We start from the raw sequence: 19,793 nt of genomic DNA, 5'->3' as shown, positions 1-19,793 counted from the left end.
TGTGGGACACCTTGAAAACTTTCATACAGATTATTTGCACAAAACTTACAGTCAGTTGTTGTGGCCGAGTGGTTAAGGCAATGGACTAGAAATCCATTGGGGTCTTCCCACGCAGGTTCGAATCCTGCCAACAACGAGAAACTTTTAACATCGGCTACAATTTCAGAAGTTAACCTTTAGAATTTCTTCCATGTCAGTTTTATAAATAGGTGGCTTATTTTGGTGTCACTATTGCCCTTTCACATATTTATTATCGCTACCCCTTTCATATCTTTGCTATAACTCTCAACCTACATTAGCGCTGGTGCAAACACTTCAAATTATTATACCCTGGTTCTCTCAGTCATACCATTCATGCACTTGAAACTTACTTTACCAATAAAAGAAGCAAATAGAAAAATAAAACAAAAGTGCTTCCTGAATTAGGCAAACACACTTCATAAAACTGCATTTTCTTTTCTATTCTCCCCGTGTTACAAGCTTAACTGCTCCCTGTGTAATTTCTCTTAGCCTGCTGTCCCAGGAAGAGAATTTTATCTACAGGCTCTTTCCGTGTTTTTTTCCTAGTCTTTCTTTCCCTTTTCTTAGATTTGTAACTGTTCCTTCATGTGCTCTATTTAGGCGCCATTAATCTCATTTGAGCTCCTTGTACCTGCTGCTGTTTTCTCCACACCTCATACTGCCTTTTCCCTCTTTCTCTCTTTCTCTGAGGTTGGTGGCTACTTTCCATAGCTTCTGATGCCCCAATGTTCCTTCATCTTGTTGTCAGACGTGAATTGGAAAAGCAACCAAATTAACAAGCCTTTACCACTCATACATGGCAGAGGTTTATACTTTAATTGAGCTAAGAAAAGCGTGTTGTGGGGACCCTACGAGCCATGGTGCTTGCTTCATCATAATTGGGCGCGCAGTCATTAGCCACAGCTCTGATCATGGGTCACTGAGGTCAGTTTCAATAATTCCTCAAAAACCTAACCATGCAGTCCCCCCTAACTGTGTAGTTATCTTGCTTTACTGCTGTTTGTGTGATTAGCTGGGAGGAGCTCACGGCAGCATCCTCCCTATAAAAGTGTAGATGGACCGCTCCTTAACTTTTTCTTGCTTCACATGCAGATGGCTTGAGGAGGTACAGGGGAGATGCAGGTCTAATAGACAGAATAGAAGATCTGCGCCAGGTGTGTTTCTCTGCATTGGTGTACCATCACAGGCCCACAAGTGTATGTGTGATCTTTGACTTCTGGCAGTTTACAAGCAGGCGGCCAGGAAACGGTTTCAGCCTATCAACCACTGAGGAGACAAAGCCTTTGTATAAGGAATGAGGAAGCAATGAACACATTCAGCCTATCACTGGAGTTCCCTGAGTGTTTCGAATTATAAATTCTCCATGTCACTGTATGTTATTGATCCCAAGTAGCTCGCCGTGATCGTATAGTGGTTAGTACTCTGCGTTGTGGCTGCAGCAACCTCGGTTTGAATCCGAGTCATGGCATTGTGGTTGGCAATGTCACAGCAGTTGGGTTTTTCTTTTACAGAATTACCAAATGTACCAGGTGTTTTTGTAAAATGTCTATTAAAAACAGATCCTTTAAAATATTTAAACGATCTACTGACAAATTATTTAAACACACATGATTATAAGATGTAGCCTTATTTTTGTTTTTAGGAGAGAATGTGCCTGCTGAAAAAAACATTATTTTTAAAAAGTGCATTGCAGGATATCAGGAATTTGCTGTGGCACACCTTGAAAACTTTCATACAGATTATTTGCACAAAACTTACAGTTAGTTGTTGTGGCCGAGTGGTTAAGGCGATGGACTAGAAATCCATTGGGGTCCCCCCGCGCAGGTTCAAATCCTGCCAACAACGAGAAGCTTTTTAACATCGGCTACAATTTCAGAAGTTAACCTTTAGAATTTCTTCCATGTCAGTTTTATAAATAGGTGGCTTATTTTGGTGTCACTATTGCCCTTTCACATATTTATTATCGCTACCCCTTTCATATCTTTGCTATAACTCTCGTCCTACATTAGCGCTGGTGCAAACACTTCAAATTATTATACCCTGGCTCTCTCAGTCATACCATTGATGCACTTGAAACTTACTTTACCAATAAAAGAAGCAAATAGAAAAATAAAACAAAAGTGCTTGCTGGATTAGGCAAACACACTTCATAAAACTGCATTTTCTTTTCTATTCTCCCCGTGTTACAAGCTTAACTGCTCCCTGTGTAATTTCTCTTAGCCTGCTGTCCCAGGAAGAGAATTTTATCTACAGGCTCTTTCCGTGTTTTTTTCCTAGTCTTTCTTTCCCTTTTCTTAGATTTGTAACTGTTCCTTTATGTGCTCTATTTAGGCGCAATTAATCTCATTTGAGCTCCTTGTACCTGCTGCTGTTTTCTCCACACTTCATACTGCCTTTTCCCTCTTTCTCTCTTTCTCTGAGGTTGGTGGCTACTTTCCAAAGCTTCTGATGCCCCAATGTTCCTTCATCTTGTTGTCAGACGTGAATTGGAAAAGCAACCAAATTAACAAGCCTTTACCACTCATACATGGCAGAGGTTTATACTTTAATTCAATGAGCTAAGAAAAGCGTGTTGTGGGGCCCCTACGAGCCATGGTGCTTGCTTCATCATAATTGGGCGCGCAGTCATTAGCCACAGCTCTGATCATGGGTCACTGAGGTCAGTTTCAATAATTCCTCAAAAACCTAACCATGCAGTCCCCCCTAACTGTGTAGTTATCTTGCTTTACTGCTGTTTGTGTGATTAGCTGGGAGGAGCTCACGGCAGCATCCTCCCTATAAAAGTGTAGATGGACCGCTCCTTAACTTTTTCTTGCTTCACATACAGATGGCTTGAGGAGGTACAGGGGAGATGCAGGTCTAATAGACAAAACAGAAGATCTGCGCCAGGTGTGTTTCTCTGCATTGGTGTCCCATCACAGGCCCACAAGTGTATGTGTGATCTTTGACTTCTGGCAGTTCACAAGCAGGCGGCCAGGAAACGGTTTCAGCCTATCAACCACTGAGGAGACAAAGCCTTTGTATAAGGAATGAGGAAGCAATGAACACATTCAGCCTATCACTGGAGTTCCCTGAGTGTTTCGAATTATAAATTCTCCATGTCACTGTATGTTATTGAGCCCAAGTAGCTCGCCGTGATCGTATAGTGGTTAGTACTCTGCGTTGTGGCTGCAGCAACCTCGGCTTGAATCCGAGTCACGGCGTTGTGGTTGGCAATGTCACGGCAGTTGGGTTTTTCTTTTACAGAATTACCAAATGTACCAGGTGTTTTTGTAAAATGTCAATTAAAAACAGATCCTTTAAAATATTTAAACGATCTACTGACAAATTATTTAAACACACATGATTATAAGATGTAGCCTTATTTTTGTTTTTAGGAGAGAATGTGCCTGCTGAAAAAAACATTATTTTTAAAAAGTGCATTGCAGGATATCAGGAATTTGCTGTGGCACACCTTGAAAACTTTCATACAGATTATTTGCACAAAACTTACAGTTAGTTGTTGTGGCCGAGTGGTTAAGGCGATGGACTAGAAATCCATTGGGGTCCCCCCGCGCAGGTTCAAATCCTGCCAACAACGAGAAGCTTTTTAACATCGGCTACAATTTCAGAAGTTAACCTTTAGAATTTCTTCCATGTCAGTTTTATAAATAGGTGGCTTATTTTGGTGTCACTATTGCCCTTTCACATATTTATTATCGCTACCCCTTTCATATCTTTGCTATAACTCTCGTCCTACATTAGCGCTGGTGCAAACACTTCAAATTATTATACCCTGGCTCTCTCAGTCATACCATTCATGCACTTGAAACTTACTTTACCAATAAAAGAAGCAAATAGAAAAATAAAACAAAAGTGCTTGCTGGATTAGGCAAACACACTTCATAAAACTGCATTTTCTTTTCTATTCTCTCCGTGTTACAAGCTTAACTGCTCCCTGTGTAATTTCTCTTAGCCTGCTGTCCCAGGAAGAGAATTTTATCTACAGGCTCTTTCCGTGTTTTTTTCCTAGTCTTTCTTTCCCTTTTCTTAGATTTGTAACTGTTCCTTTACGTGCTCTATTTAGGCGCCATTAATCTCATTTGAGCTCCTTGTACCTGCTGCTGTTTTCTCCACACCTCATACTGCATTTCCCTCTTTCTCTCTTTCTCTGAGGTTGGTGGCTACTTTCCAAAGCTTCTGATGCCCCAATGTTCCTTCATCTTGTTGTCAGACGTGAATTGGAAAAGCAACCAAATTAACAAGCCTTTACCACTCATATATGGCAGAGGTTTCTACTTTAATTGAGCTAAGAAAAGCGTGTTGTGGGGCCCCTACGAGCCATGGTGCTTGCTTCATCATAATTAGGCACGCAGTCATTAGCCACAGCTCTGATCATGGGTCACTGAGATCAGTTTCAATAATTCCTCAAAAACCTAACCATGCAGTCCCCCCTAACTGTGTAGTTATCTTGCTTTACTGCTGTTTGTGTGATTAGCTGGGAGGAGCTCACGGCAGCATCCTCCCTATAAAAGTGTAGATGGACCGCTCCTTAACTCTTTCTTGCTTCACATACAGATGGCTTGAGGAGGTACAGGGGAGATGCAGGTCTACTAGACAGAATAGAAGATCTGCGCCAGGTGTGTTTCTCTGCATTGGTGTCCCATCACAGGCCCACAAGTGTATGTGTGATCTTTGACTCCTGGCAGTTCACAAGCAGGCGGCCAGGAAACAGTTTCAGCCTATCAACCACTGAGGAGACAAAGCCTTTGTATAAGGAATGAGGAAGCAATGAACACATTCAGCCTATCACAGGAGTTCCCTGAGTGTTCCGAATTACAAATTCTCCATGTCACTGTATGTTATTGAGCCCAAGTAGCTAGCCGTGATCGTATAGTGGTTAGTACTCTGCGTTGTGGCCGCAGCAACCTCGGTTCGACTCCGAGTCACGGCATTGTGGTTGGCAATGTCACAGCAGTTGGGTTTTTCTTTTACAGAATTACCAAATGTACCAGTTGTTTTTGTAAAATGTCTATTAAAAACAGATCCTTTAAAATATTTAAACGATCTAACGACAAATTATTTTAACACACATGATTATAAGATGTAGCTATATTGTACCTACTGACATAAATTATCGTTCTTGAACCTATTTGAGGTGGGGGAATTGAGCTCTCCCCCATGCCAATCAGAATTCAGATGAATGCAGTTGCAGTTGAGTGACCTGTGTTGTGGCTGTCTAGAGGGAATGCACAAATGTAGCTGTCTCGCAGCCCAATCCAGACGTCAATTGGAGACAGGTTTTCAGGCAAATAGAGCAGTAAGTGCAGAGAAATGCTCACTCTCTAACAATGGCATTTATGAAATAGTAAAGTTAAATCCAACCTCACCAGTAAATAGGATTTATCAATCAATAAATAAAGCTTCTCCTCTCTGATATGGAATTACCCCCCAAAAAGTATAAGGGAATACCCAATGCTAACCTATGAGAGGGGCAGACCTCACAGTAGTGAAAAATGTAATAGACTGTTTTGTACTACCAGGACATGCAAACTACCACAGTACATGTCTTACCTTTTACTTACATAGCATGATGCCCCTAGGACTACCTAGGGCCTACCTTTTGGTTAATTATATGTAATAAAATTGGAGTTTAAGGCTTGGCAAGTAGTTTTAAATGGCAAGTCGAAGTGGCAGTACACTGCAGCACAGGCACTGCAGTAGCAGGCTTGAGACAGGTTTGAAATGATACTTTTTTGGGCGGCACAATCAGTTCCTGGGTATATGGTATACCACTTTACAAGGGGCTTTCAAGTCAATGAAATCTGTCAGTCAGGTATACTCCAATTACACACATGATTAGGGAAGAAGCACGTGCACTTCAGCACTGATTAGTAGCAATAAAGTGATCAGAGTCCTAAGGCCAACAAAAAGATACAGCAAAATGCGTAGGTGAAAAGCAATAAGGTAGGGTTGAGGCCACCTTAAGAATGCAAGGTCTAACAAAAACAAACTAAGGATAACATGAGTAAAACATCAGGTTTCTCTACGGCATTTGGTGAGACAAGTGTGCCTTCTTTTATCTTCCATAAATGCAATCTTTCCCTGACCCCTTTATTATATATCTCTTCAAGTAAAAAAGATAAAGCACTTACAAAGGAGCCTCAAATACTCAAAGATGGTAGACTTCTGTAATATGGGCCATAGACTAAAAGCAGCACGAAAACAGAGTGCAATAGGGTCCCAAAAACTTGAGTGCCACATGAGAGTATGCATGAAAGCGTATCCTTTTCCAAACTAGAGATATACTCATGCAATTTTTGTTTTTAGGAGAGAATGTGCCTGCTGAAAAAAACATTATTTTTAAAAAAGTGCATTGCAGAATACCAGGAATTTGCTGTGGGACACCTTGAAAACTTTCATACAGATTATTTGCACAAAACTTACAGTCAGTTGTTGTGGCCGAGTGGTTAAGGCAATGGACTAGAAATCCATTGGGGTCTTCCCACGCAGGTTCGAATCCTGCCAACAACGAGAAACTTTTAACATCGGCTACAATTTCAGAAGTTAACCTTTAGAATTTCTTCCATGTCAGTTTTATAAATAGGTGGCTTATTTTGGTGTCACTATTGCCCTTTCACATATTTATTATCGCTACCCCTTTCATATCTTTGCTATAACTCTCATCCTACATTAGCGCTGGTGCAAACACTTCAAATTATTATACCCTGGTTCTCTCAGTCATACCATTCATGCACTTGAAACTTACTTTACCAATAAAAGAAGCAAATAGAAAAATAAAACAAAAGTGCTTCCTGGATTAGGCAAACACACTTCATAAAACTGCATTTTCTTTTCTATTCTCCCCGTGTTACAAGCTTAACTGCTCCCTGTGTAATTTCTCTTAGCCTGCTGTCCCAGGAAGAGAATTTTATCTACAGGCTCTTTCCGTGTTTTTTTCCTAGTCTTTCTTTCCCTTTTCTTAGATTTGTAACTGTTCCTTCATGTGCTCTATTTAGGCGCCATTAATCTCATTTGAGCTCCTTGTACCTGCTGCTGTTTTCTCCACACCTCATACTGCCTTTTCCCTCTTTCTCTCTTTCTCTGAGGTTGGTGGCTACTTTCCATAGCTTCTGATGCCCCAATGTTCCTTCATCTTGTTGTCAGACGTGAATTGGAAAAGCAACCAAATTAACAAGCCTTTACCACTCATACATGGCAGAGGTTTATACTTTAATTGAGCTAAGAAAAGCGTGTTGTGGGGCCCCTACGAGCCATGGTGCTTGCTTCATCATAATTGGGCGCGCAGTCATTAGCCACAGCTCTGATCATGGGTCACTGAGGTCAGTTTCAATAATTCCTCAAAAACCTAACCATGCAGTCCCCCCTAACTGTGTAGTTATCTTGCTTTACTGCTGTTTGTGTGATTAGCTGGGAGGAGCTCACGGCAGCATCCTCCCTATAAAAGTGTAGATGGACCGCTCCTTAACTTTTTCTTGCTTCACATGCAGATGGCTTGAGGAGGTACAGGGGAGATGCAGGTCTAATAGACAGAATAGAAGATCTGCGCCAGGTGTGTTTCTCTGCATTGGTGTACCATCACAGGCCCACAAGTGTATGTGTGATCTTTGACTTCTGGCAGTTTACAAGCAGGCGGCCAGGAAACGGTTTCAGCCTATCAACCACTGAGGAGACAAAGCCTTTGTATAAGGAATGAGGAAGCAATGAACACATTCAGCCTATCACTGGAGTTCCCTGAGTGTTTCGAATTATAAATTCTCCATGTCACTGTATGTTATTGATCCCAAGTAGCTCGCCGTGATCGTATAGTGGTTAGTACTCTGCGTTGTGGCTGCAGTAACCTCGGTACGAATCCGAGTCATGGCATTGTGGTTGGCAATGTCACAGCAGTTGGGTTTTTCTTTTACAGAATTACCAAATGTACCAGGTGTTTTTGTAAAATGTCTATTAAAAACAGATCCTTTAAAATATTTAAACGATCTACTGACAAATTATTTAAACACACATGATTATAAGATGTAGCCTTATTTTTGTTTTTAGGAGAGAATGTGCCTGCTGAAAAAAACATTATTTTTAAAAAGTGCATTGCAGGATATCAGGAATTTGCTGTGGCACACCTTGAAAACTTTCATACAGATTATTTGCACAAAACTTACAGTTAGTTGTTGTGGCCGAGTGGTTAAGGCGATGGACTAGAAATCCATTGGGGTCCCCCCACGCAGGTTCAAATCCTGCCAACAACAAGAAGCTTTTTAACATCGGCTACAATTTCAGAAGTTAACCTTTAGAATTTCTTCCATGTCAGTTTTATAAATAGGTGGCTTATTTTGGTGTCACTATTGCCCTTTCACATATTTATTATCGCTACCCCTTTCATATCTTTGCTATAACTCTCGTCCTACATTAGCGCTGGTGCAAACACTTCAAATTATTATACCCTGGCTCTCTCAGTCATACCATTGATGCACTTGAAACTTACTTTACCAATAAAAGAAGCAAATAGAAAAATAAAACAAAAGTGCTTGCTGGATTAGGCAAACACACTTCATAAAACTGCATTTTCTTTTCTATTCTCCCCGTGTTACAAGCTTAACTGCTCCCTGTGTAATTTCTCTTAGCCTGCTGTCCCAGGAAGAGAATTTTATCTACAGGCTCTTTCCGTGTTTTTTTCCTAGTCTTTCTTTCCCTTTTCTTAGATTTGTAACTGTTCCTTTATGTGCTCTATTTAGGCGCAATTAATCTCATTTGAGCTCCTTGTACCTGCTGCTGTTTTCTCCACACTTCATACTGCCTTTTCCCTCTTTCTCTCTTTCTCTGAGGTTGGTGGCTACTTTCCAAAGCTTCTGATGCCCCAATGTTCCTTCATCTTGTTGTCAGACGTGAATTGGAAAAGCAACCAAATTAACAAGCCTTTACCACTCATACATGGCAGAGGTTTATACTTTAATTCAATGAGCTAAGAAAAGCGTGTTGTGGGGCCCCTACGAGCCATGGTGCTTGCTTCATCATAATTGGGCGCGCAGTCATTAGCCACAGCTCTGATCATGGGTCACTGAGGTCAGTTTCAATAATTCCTCAAAAACCTAACCATGCAGTCCCCCCTAACTGTGTAGTTATCTTGCTTTACTGCTGTTTGTGTGATTAGCTGGGAGGAGCTCACGGCAGCATCCTCCCTATAAAAGTGTAGATGGACCGCTCCTTAACTTTTTCTTGCTTCACATACAGATGGCTTGAGGAGGTACAGGGGAGATGCAGGTCTAATAGACAAAACAGAAGATCTGCGCCAGGTGTGTTTCTCTGCATTGGTGTCCCATCACAGGCCCACAAGTGTATGTGTGATCTTTGACTTCTGGCAGTTTACAAGCAGGCGGCCAGGAAACGGTTTCAGCCTATCAACCACTGAGGAGACAAAGCCTTTGTATAAGGAATGAGGAAGCAATGAACACATTCAGCCTATCACTGGAGTTCCCTGAGTGTTTCGAATTATAAATTCTCCATGTCACTGTATGTTATTGATCCCAAGTAGCTCGCCGTGATCGTATAGTGGTTAGTACTCTGCGTTGTGGCTGCAGCAACCTCGGTACGAATCCGAGTCATGGCATTGTGGTTGGCAATGTCACAGCAGTTGGGTTTTTCTTTTACAGAATTACCAAATGTACCAGGTGTTTTTGTAAAATGTCTATTAAAAACAGATCCTTTAAAATATTTAAACGATCTACTGACAAATTATTTAAACACACATGATTATAAGATGTAGCCTTATTTTTGTTTTTAGGAGAGAATGTGCCTGCTGAAAAAAACATTATTTTTAAAAAGTGCATTGCAGGATATCAGGAATTTGCTGTGGCACACCTTGAAAACTTTCATACAGATTATTTGCACAAAACTTACAGTTAGTTGTTGTGGCCGAGTGGTTAAGGCGATGGACTAGAAATCCATTGGGGTCCCCCCACGCAGGTTCAAATCCTGCCAACAACAAGAAGCTTTTTAACATCGGCTACAATTTCAGAAGTTAACCTTTAGAATTTCTTCCATGTCAGTTTTATAAATAGGTGGCTTATTTTGGTGTCACTATTGCCCTTTCACATATTTATTATCGCTACCCCTTTCATATCTTTGCTATAACTCTCGTCCTACATTAGCGCTGGTGCAAACACTTCAAATTATTATACCCTGGCTCTCTCAGTCATACCATTGATGCACTTGAAACTTACTTTACCAATAAAAGAAGCAAATAGAAAAATAAAACAAAAGTGCTTGCTGGATTAGGCAAACACACTTCATAAAACTGCATTTTCTTTTCTATTCTCCCCATGTTACAAGCTTAACTGCTCCCTGTGTAATTTCTCTTAGCCTGCTGTCCCAGGAAGAGAATTTTATCTACAGGCTCTTTCCGTGTTTTTTTCCTAGTCTTTCTTTCCCTTTTCTTAGATTTGTAACTGTTCCTTTATGTGCTCTATTTAGGCGCAATTAATCTCATTTGAGCTCCTTGTACCTGCTGCTGTTTTCTCCACACTTCATACTGCCTTTTCCCTCTTTCTCTCTTTCTCTGAGGTTGGTGGCTACTTTCCAAAGCTTCTGATGCCCCAATGTTCCTTCATCTTGTTGTCAGACGTGAATTGGAAAAGCAACCAAATTAACAAGCCTTTACCACTCATACATGGCAGAGGTTTATACTTTAATTCAATGAGCTAAGAAAAGCGTGTTGTGGGGCCCCTACGAGCCATGGTGCTTGCTTCATCATAATTGGGCGCGCAGTCATTAGCCACAGCTCTGATCATGGGTCACTGAGGTCAGTTTCAATAATTCCTCAAAAACCTAACCATGCAGTCCCCCCTAACTGTGTAGTTATCTTGCTTTACTGCTGTTTGTGTGATTAGCTGGGAGGAGCTCACGGCAGCATCCTCCCTATAAAAGTGTAGATGGACCGCTCCTTAACTTTTTCTTGCTTCACATACAGATGGCTTGAGGAGGTACAGGGGAGATGCAGGTCTAATAGACAAAACAGAAGATCTGCGCCAGGTGTGTTTCTCTGCATTGGTGTCCCATCACAGGCCCACAAGTGTATGTGTGATCTTTGACTTCTGGCAGTTCACAAGCAGGCGGCCAGGAAACGGTTTCAGCCTATCAACCACTGAGGAGACAAAGCCTTTGTATAAGGAATGAGGAAGCAATGAACACATTCAGCCTATCACTGGAGTTCCCTGAGTGTTTCGAATTATAAATTCTCCATGTCACTGTATGTTATTGAGCCCAAGTAGCTCGCCGTGATCGTATAGTGGTTAGTACTCTGCGTTGTGGCTGCAGCAACCTCGGCTTGAATCCGAGTCACGGCGTTGTGGTTGGCAATGTCACGGCAGTTGGGTTTTTCTTTTACAGAATTACCAAATGTACCAGGTGTTTTTGTAAAATGTCAATTAAAAACAGATCCTTTAAAATATTTAAACGATCTACTGACAAATTATTTAAACACACATGATTATAAGATGTAGCCTTATTTTTGTTTTTAGGAGAGAATGTGCCTGCTGAAAAAAACATTATTTTTAAAAAGTGCATTGCAGGATATCAGGAATTTGCTGTGGCACACCTTGAAAACTTTCATACAGATTATTTGCACAAAACTTACAGTCAGTTGTTGTGGCCGAGTGGTTAAGGCGATGGACTAGAAATCCATTGGGGTCCCCCCGCGCAGGTTCAAATCCTGCCAACAACGAGAAGCTTTTTAACATCGGCTACAATTTCAGAAGTTAACCTTTAGAATTTCTTCCATGTCAGTTTTATAAATAGGTGGCTTATTTTGGTGTCACTATTGCCCTTTCACATATTTATTATCGCTACCCCTTTCATATCTTTGCTATAACTCTCGTCCTACATTAGCGCTGGTGCAAACACTTCAAATTATTATACCCTGGCTCTCTCAGTCATACCATTCATGCACTTGAAACTTACTTTACCAATAAAAGAAGCAAATAGAAAAATAAAACAAAAGTGCTTGCTGGATTAGGCAAACACACTTCATAAAACTGCATTTTCTTTTCTATTCTCTCCGTGTTACAAGCTTAACTGCTCCCTGTGTAATTTCTCTTAGCCTGCTGTCCCAGGAAGAGAATTTTATCTACAGGCTCTTTCCGTGTTTTTTTCCTAGTCTTTCTTTCCCTTTTCTTAGATTTGTAACTGTTCCTTTACGTGCTCTATTTAGGCGCCATTAATCTCATTTGAGCTCCTTGTACCTGCTGCTGTTTTCTCCACACCTCATACTGCATTTCCCTCTTTCTCTCTTTCTCTGAGGTTGGTGGCTACTTTCCAAAGCTTCTGATGCCCCAATGTTCCTTCATCTTGTTGTCAGACGTGAATTGGAAAAGCAACCAAATTAACAAGCCTTTACCACTCATATATGGCAGAGGTTTCTACTTTAATTGAGCTAAGAAAAGCGTGTTGTGGGGCCCCTACGAGCCATGGTGCTTGCTTCATCATAATTAGGCACGCAGTCATTAGCCACAGCTCTGATCATGGGTCACTGAGATCAGTTTCAATAATTCCTCAAAAACCTAACCATGCAGTCCCCCCTAACTGTGTAGTTATCTTGCTTTACTGCTGTTTGTGTGATTAGCTGGGAGGAGCTCACGGCAGCATCCTCCCTATAAAAGTGTAGATGGACCGCTCCTTAACTCTTTCTTGCTTCACATACAGATGGCTTGAGGAGGTACAGGGGAGATGCAGGTCTACTAGACAGAATAGAAGATCTGCGCCAGGTGTGTTTCTCTGCATTGGTGTCCCATCACAGGCCCACAAGTGTATGTGTGATCTTTGACTCCTGGCAGTTCACAAGCAGGCGGCCAGGAAACAGTTTCAGCCTATCAACCACTGAGGAGACAAAGCCTTTGTATAAGGAATGAGGAAGCAATGAACACATTCAGCCTATCACAGGAGTTCCCTGAGTGTTCCGAATTACAAATTCTCCATGTCACTGTATGTTATTGAGCCCAAGTAGCTAGCCGTGATCGTATAGTGGTTAGTACTCTGCGTTGTGGCCGCAGCAACCTCGGTTCGACTCCGAGTCACGGCATTGTGGTTGGCAATGTCACAGCAGTTGGGTTTTTCTTTTACAGAATTACCAAATGTACCAGTTGTTTTTGTAAAATGTCTATTAAAAACAGATCCTTTAAAATATTTAAACGATCTAACGACAAATTATTTTAACACACATGATTATAAGATGTAGCTATATTGTACCTACTGACATAAATTATCGTTCTTGAACCTATTTGAGGTGGGGGAATGGAGCTCTCCCCCATGCCAATCAGAATTCAGATGAATGCAGTTGCAGTTGAGTGACCTGTGTTGTGGCTGTCTAGAGGGAATGCACAAATGTAGCTGTCTCGCATCCCAATCCAGACGTCAATTGGAGACAGGTTTTCAGGCAAATAGAGCAGTAAGTGCAGAGAAATGCTCACTCTCTAACAATGGCATTTATGAAATAGTAAAGTTAAATCCAACCTCACCAGTAAATAGGATTTATCAATCAATAAATAAAGCTTCTCCTCTCTGATATGGAATTACCCCCCAAAAAGTATAAGGGAATACCCAATGCTAACCTATGAGAGGGGCAGACCTCACAGTAGTGAAAAATGTAATAGACTGTTTTGTACTACCAGGACATGCAAACTACCACAGTACATGTCTTACCTTTTACTTACATAGCATGATGCCCCTAGGACTACCTAGGGCCTACCTTTTGGTTAATTATATGTAATAAAATTGGAGTTTAAGGCTTGGCAAGTAGTTTTAAATGGCAAGTCGAAGTGGCAGTACACTGCAGCACAGGCACTGCAGTAGCAGGCTTGAGACAGGTTTGAAATGATACTTTTTTGGGCGGCACAATCAGTTCCTGGGTATATGGTATACCACTTTACAAGGGGCTTTCAAGTCAATGAAATCTGTCAGTCAGGTATACTCCAATTACACACATGATTAGGGAAGAATCACGTGCACTTCAGCACTGATTAGTAGCAATAAAGTGATCAGAGTCCTAAGGCCAACAAAAAGATACAGCAAAATGCGTAGGTGAAAAGCAATAAGGTAGGGTTGAGGCCACCTTAAGAATGCAAGGTCTAACAAAAACAAACTAAGGATAACATGAGTAAAACATCAGGTTTCTCTACGGCATTTGGTGAGACAAGTGTGCCTTCTTTTATCTTCCATAAATGCAATCTTTCCCTGACCCCTTTATTATATATCTCTTCAAGTAAAAAAGATAAAGCACTTACAAAGGAGCCTCAAATACTCAAAGATGGTAGACTTCTGTAATATGGGCCATAGACTAAAAGCAGCACGAAAACAGAGTGCAATAGGGTCCCAAAAACTTGAGTGCCACATGAGAGTATGCATGAAAGCGTATCCTTTTCCAAACTAGAGATATACTCATGCAATTTTTGTTTTTAGGAGAGAATGTGCCTGCTGAAAAAAACATTATTTTAAAAAAGTGCATTGCAGAATACCAGGAATTTGCTGTGGGACACCTTGAAAACTTTCATACAGATTATTTGCACAAAACTTACAGTCAGTTGTTGTGGCCGAGTGGTTAAGGCAATGGACTAGAAATCCATTGGGGTCTTCCCACGCAGGTTCGAATCCTGCCAACAACGAGAAACTTTTAACATCGGCTACAATTTCAGAAGTTAACCTTTAGAATTTCTTCCATGTCAGTTTTATAAATAGGTGGCTTATTTTGGTGTCACTATTGCCCTTTCACATATTTATTATCGCTACCCCTTTCATATCTTTGCTATAACTCTCAACCTACATTAGCGCTGGTGCAAACACTTCAAATTATTATACCCTGGTTCTCTCAGTCATACCATTCATGCACTTGAAACTTACTTTACCAATAAAAGAAGCAAATAGAAAAATAAAACAAAAGTGCTTCCTGAATTAGGCAAACACACTTCATAAAACTGCATTTTCTTTTCTATTCTCCCCGTGTTACAAGCTTAACTGCTCCCTGTGTAATTTCTCTTAGCCTGCTGTCCCAGGAAGAGAATTTTATCTACAGGCTCTTTCCGTGTTTTTTTCCTAGTCTTTCTTTCCCTTTTCTTAGATTTGTAACTGTTCCTTCATGTGCTCTATTTAGGCGCCATTAATCTCATTTGAGCTCCTTGTACCTGCTGCTGTTTTCTCCACACCTCATACTGCCTTTTCCCTCTTTCTCTCTTTCTCTGAGGTTGGTGGCTACTTTCCATAGCTTCTGATGCCCCAATGTTCCTTCATCTTGTTGTCAGACGTGAATTGGAAAAGCAACCAAATTAACAAGCCTTTACCACTCATACATGGCAGAGGTTTATACTTTAATTGAGCTAAGAAAAGCGTGTTGTGGGGACCCTACGAGCCATGGTGCTTGCTTCATCATAATTGGGCGCGCAGTCATTAGCCACAGCTCTGATCATGGGTCACTGAGGTCAGTTTCAATAATTCCTCAAAAACCTAACCATGCAGTCCCCCCTAACTGTGTAGTTATCTTGCTTTACTGCTGTTTGTGTGATTAGCTGGGAGGAGCTCACGGCAGCATCCTCCCTATAAAAGTGTAGATGGACCGCTCCTTAACTTTTTCTTGCTTCACATGCAGATGGCTTGAGGAGGTACAGGGGAGATGCAGGTCTAATAGACAGAATAGAAGATCTGCGCCAGGTGTGTTTCTCTGCATTGGTGTACCATCACAGGCCCACAAGTGTATGTGTGATCTTTGACTTCTGGCAGTTTACAAGCAGGCGGCCAGGAAACGGTTTCAGCCTATCAACCACTGAGGAGACAAAGCCTTTGTATAAGGAATGAGGAAGCAATGAACACATTCAGCCTATCACTGGAGTTCCCCGAGTGTTTCGAATTATAAATTCTCCATGTCACTGTATGTTATTGATCCCAAGTAGCTCGCCGTGATCGTATAGTGGTTAGTACTCTGCGTTGTGGCTGCAGCAACCTCGGTTTGAATCCGAGTCATGGCATTGTGGTTGGCAATGTCACAGCAGTTGGGTTTTTCTTTTACAGAATTACCAAATGTACCAGGTGTTTTTGTAAAATGTCTATTAAAAACAGATCCTTTAAAATATTTAAACGATCTACTGACAAATTATTTAAACACACATGATTATAAGATGTAGCCTTATTTTTGTTTTTAGGAGAGAATGTGCCTGCTGAAAAAAACATTATTTTTAAAAAGTGCATTGCAGGATATCAGGAATTTGCTGTGGCACACCTTGAAAACTTTCATACAGATTATTTGCACAAAACTTACAGTTAGTTGTTGTGGCCGAGTGGTTAAGGCGATGGACTAGAAATCCATTGGGGTCCCCCCGCGCAGGTTCAAATCCTGCCAACAACGAGAAGCTTTTTAACATCGGCTACAATTTCAGAAGTTAACCTTTAGAATTTCTTCCATGTCAGTTTTATAAATAGGTGGCTTATTTTGGTGTCACTATTGCCCTTTCACATATTTATTATCGCTACCCCTTTCATATCTTTGCTATAACTCTCGTCCTACATTAGCGCTGGTGCAAACACTTCAAATTATTATACCCTGGCTCTCTCAGTCATACCATTGATGCACTTGAAACTTACTTTACCAATAAAAGAAGCAAATAGAAAAATAAAACAAAAGTGCTTGCTGGATTAGGCAAACACACTTCATAAAACTGCATTTTCTTTTCTATTCTCCCCGTGTTACAAGCTTAACTGCTCCCTGTGTAATTTCTCTTAGCCTGCTGTCCCAGGAAGAGAATTTTATCTACAGGCTCTTTCCGTGTTTTTTTCCTAGTCTGTCTTTCCCTTTTCTTAGATTTGTAACTGTTCCTTTATGTGCTCTATTTAGGCGCAATTAATCTCATTTGAGCTCCTTGTACCTGCTGCTGTTTTCTCCACACTTCATACTGCCTTTTCCCTCTTTCTCTCTTTCTCTGAGGTTGGTGGCTACTTTCCAAAGCTTCTGATGCCCCAATGTTCCTTCATCTTGTTGTCAGACGTGAATTGGAAAAGCAACCAAATTAACAAGCCTTTACCACTCATACATGGCAGAGGTTTATACTTTAATTCAATGAGCTAAGAAAAGCGTGTTGTGGGGCCCCTACGAGCCATGGTGCTTGCTTCATCATAATTGGGCGCGCAGTCATTAGCCACAGCTCTGATCATGGGTCACTGAGGTCAGTTTCAATAATTCCTCAAAAACCTAACCATGCAGTCCCCCCTAACTGTGTAGTTATCTTGCTTTACTGCTGTTTGTGTGATTAGCTGGGAGGAGCTCACGGCAGCATCCTCCCTATAAAAGTGTAGATGGACCGCTCCTTAACTTTTTCTTGCTTCACATACAGATGGCTTGAGGAGGTACAGGGGAGATGCAGGTCTAATAGACAAAACAGAAGATCTGCGCCAGGTGTGTTTCTCTGCATTGGTGTCCCATCACAGGCCCACAAGTGTATGTGTGATCTTTGACTTCTGGCAGTTCACAAGCAGGCGGCCAGGAAACGGTTTCAGCCTATCAACCACTGAGGAGACAAAGCCTTTGTATAAGGAATGAGGAAGCAATGAACACATTCAGCCTATCACTGGAGTTCCCTGAGTGTTTCGAATTATAAATTCTCCATGTCACTGTATGTTATTGAGCCCAAGTAGCTCGCCGTGATCGTATAGTGGTTAGTACTCTGCGTTGTGGCTGCAGCAACCTCGGCTTGAATCCGAGTCACGGCGTTGTGGTTGGCAATGTCACGGCAGTTGGGTTTTTCTTTTACAGAATTACCAAATGTACCAGGTGTTTTTGTAAAATGTCAATTAAAAACAGATCCTTTAAAATATTTAAACGATCTACTGACAAATTATTTAAACACACATGATTATAAGATGTAGCCTTATTTTTGTTTTTAGGAGAGAATGTGCCTGCTGAAAAAAACATTATTTTTAAAAAGTGCATTGCAGGATATCATGAATTTGCTGTGGCACACCTTGAAAACTTTCATACAGATTATTTGCACAAAACTTAAAGTCAGTTGTTGTGGCCGAGTGGTTAAGGCGATGGACTAGAAATCCATTGGGGTCCCCCCGCGCAGGTTCAAATCCTGCCAACAACGAGAAGCTTTTTAACATCGGCTACAATTTCAGAAGTTAACCTTTAGAATTTCTTCCATGTCAGTTTTATAAATAGGTGGCTTATTTTGGTGTCACTATTGCCCTTTCACATATTTATTATCGCTACCCCTTTCATATCTTTTCTATAACTCTCGTCCTACATTAGCGCTGGTGCAAACACTTCAAATTATTATACCCTGGCTCTCTCAGTCATACCATTCATGCACTTGAAACTTACTTTACCAATAAAAGAAGCAAATAGAAAAATAAAACAAAAGTGCTTGCTGGATTAGGCAAACACACTTCATAAAACTGCATTTTCTTTTCTATTCTCCCCGTGTTACAAGCTTAACTGCTCCCTGTGTAATTTCTCTTAGCCTGCTGTCCCAGGAAGAGAATTTTATCTACAGGCTCTTTCCGTGTTTTTTTCCTAGTCTTTCTTTCCCTTTTCTTAGATTTGTAACTGTTCCTTTATGTGCTCTATTTAGGCGCCATTAATCTCATTTGAGCTCCTTGTACCTGCTGCTGTTTTCTCCACACCTCATACTGCCTTTTCCCTCTTTCTCTCTTTCTCTGAGGTTGGTGGCTACTTTCCAAAGCTTCTGATGCCCCAATGTTCCTTCATCTTGTTGTCAGACGTGAATTGGAAAAGCAACCAAATTAACAAGCCTTTACCACTCATACATGGCAGAGGTTTATACTTTAATTCAATGAGCTAAGAAAAGCGTGTTGTGGGGCCCCTACGAGCCATGGTGCTTGCTTCATCATAATTGGGCGCGCAGTCATTAGCCACAGCTCTGATCATGGGTCACTGAGGTCAGTTTCAATAATTCCTCAAAAACCTAACCATGCAGTCCCCCCTAACTGTGTAGTTATCTTGCTTTACTGCTGTTTGTGTGATTAGCTGGGAGGAGCTCACGGCAGCATCCTCCCTATAAAAGTGTAGATGGACCGCTCCTTAACTCTTTCTTGCTTCACATACAGATGGCTTGAGGAGGTACAGGGGAGATGCAGGTCTACTAGACAGAATAGAAGATCTGCGCCAGGTGTGTTTCTCTGCATTGGTGTCCCATCACAGGCCCACAAGTGTATGTGTGATCTTTGACTCCTGGCAGTTCACAAGTAGGCGGCCAGGAAACAGTTTCAGCCTATCAACCACTGAGGAGACAAAGCCTTTGTATAAGGAATGAGGAAGCAATGAACACATTCAGCCTATCACAGGAGTTCCCTGAGTGTTCCGAATTATAAATTCTCCATGTCACTGTATGTTATTGAGCCCAAGTAGCTCGCCGTGATCATATAGTGGTTAGTACTCTGCGTTGTGGCCGCAGCAACCTCGGTTCGAATCCGAGTCACGGCATTGTGGTTGGCAATGTCACGGCAGTTGGGTTTTTCTTTTACAGAATTACCAAATGTACCAGTTGTTTTTGTAAAATGTCTATTAAAAACAGATCCTTTAAAATATTTAAACGATCTAACGACAAATTATTTTAACACACATGATTATAAGATGTAGCTATATTGTACCTACTGACATAAATTATCGTTCTTGAACCTATTTGCGGTGGGGGAATGGAGCTCTCCCCCATGCCAATCAGAATGCAGATGAATGCAGTTGCAGTTGAGTGACCTGTGTTGTGGCTGTCTAGAGGGAATGCACAAAT

The 19,793-nt window shown here is 41.2% G+C and overlaps 12 non-coding genes across 12 annotated transcripts; all 12 read left to right on the top strand.

Moving 5' to 3' along the window:
* The first annotated feature begins 54 nt into the window (after positions 1 to 54).
* On the top strand, positions 55 to 136 carry TRNAS-AGA (transfer RNA serine (anticodon AGA)). Its single transcript has one exon. It is a non-coding gene; the product is annotated as a tRNA-Ser (tRNA).
* A 1,648-nt stretch (positions 137 to 1,784) lies between these two features.
* On the top strand, positions 1,785 to 1,866 carry TRNAS-AGA (transfer RNA serine (anticodon AGA)). Its single transcript has one exon. It is a non-coding gene; the product is annotated as a tRNA-Ser (tRNA).
* A 1,653-nt stretch (positions 1,867 to 3,519) lies between these two features.
* Positions 3,520 to 3,601, top strand: TRNAS-AGA (transfer RNA serine (anticodon AGA)). Its single transcript has one exon. It is a non-coding gene; the product is annotated as a tRNA-Ser (tRNA).
* A 1,281-nt stretch (positions 3,602 to 4,882) lies between these two features.
* TRNAH-GUG (transfer RNA histidin (anticodon GUG)) lies at positions 4,883 to 4,954 on the top strand. The gene has a single exon. It is a non-coding gene; the product is annotated as a tRNA-His (tRNA).
* Positions 4,955 to 6,452: 1,498 nt separating this feature from the next.
* Positions 6,453 to 6,534, top strand: TRNAS-AGA (transfer RNA serine (anticodon AGA)). The gene has a single exon. It is a non-coding gene; the product is annotated as a tRNA-Ser (tRNA).
* Positions 6,535 to 8,182: 1,648 nt separating this feature from the next.
* TRNAS-AGA (transfer RNA serine (anticodon AGA)) lies at positions 8,183 to 8,264 on the top strand. The gene has a single exon. It is a non-coding gene; the product is annotated as a tRNA-Ser (tRNA).
* Positions 8,265 to 9,917: 1,653 nt separating this feature from the next.
* TRNAS-AGA (transfer RNA serine (anticodon AGA)) lies at positions 9,918 to 9,999 on the top strand. The gene has a single exon. It is a non-coding gene; the product is annotated as a tRNA-Ser (tRNA).
* Positions 10,000 to 11,652: 1,653 nt separating this feature from the next.
* Positions 11,653 to 11,734, top strand: TRNAS-AGA (transfer RNA serine (anticodon AGA)). The gene has a single exon. It is a non-coding gene; the product is annotated as a tRNA-Ser (tRNA).
* A 1,281-nt stretch (positions 11,735 to 13,015) lies between these two features.
* TRNAH-GUG (transfer RNA histidin (anticodon GUG)) lies at positions 13,016 to 13,087 on the top strand. Its single transcript has one exon. It is a non-coding gene; the product is annotated as a tRNA-His (tRNA).
* A 1,497-nt stretch (positions 13,088 to 14,584) lies between these two features.
* Positions 14,585 to 14,666, top strand: TRNAS-AGA (transfer RNA serine (anticodon AGA)). The gene has a single exon. It is a non-coding gene; the product is annotated as a tRNA-Ser (tRNA).
* A 1,648-nt stretch (positions 14,667 to 16,314) lies between these two features.
* TRNAS-AGA (transfer RNA serine (anticodon AGA)) lies at positions 16,315 to 16,396 on the top strand. Its single transcript has one exon. It is a non-coding gene; the product is annotated as a tRNA-Ser (tRNA).
* Positions 16,397 to 18,049: 1,653 nt separating this feature from the next.
* On the top strand, positions 18,050 to 18,131 carry TRNAS-AGA (transfer RNA serine (anticodon AGA)). Its single transcript has one exon. It is a non-coding gene; the product is annotated as a tRNA-Ser (tRNA).
* The last annotated feature ends 1,662 nt before the right edge of the window (positions 18,132 to 19,793 follow it).

The sequence above is a fragment of the Lissotriton helveticus genome, chromosome 12 (assembly GCF_964261635.1).
Source record: "Lissotriton helveticus chromosome 12, aLisHel1.1, whole genome shotgun sequence".
Lineage (NCBI taxonomy): Eukaryota > Metazoa > Chordata > Amphibia > Caudata > Salamandridae > Lissotriton > Lissotriton helveticus.
The sequence above is the reverse complement of the archived record's forward strand: the minus strand, read 5'-3'. Positions and strand labels throughout refer to the sequence as shown.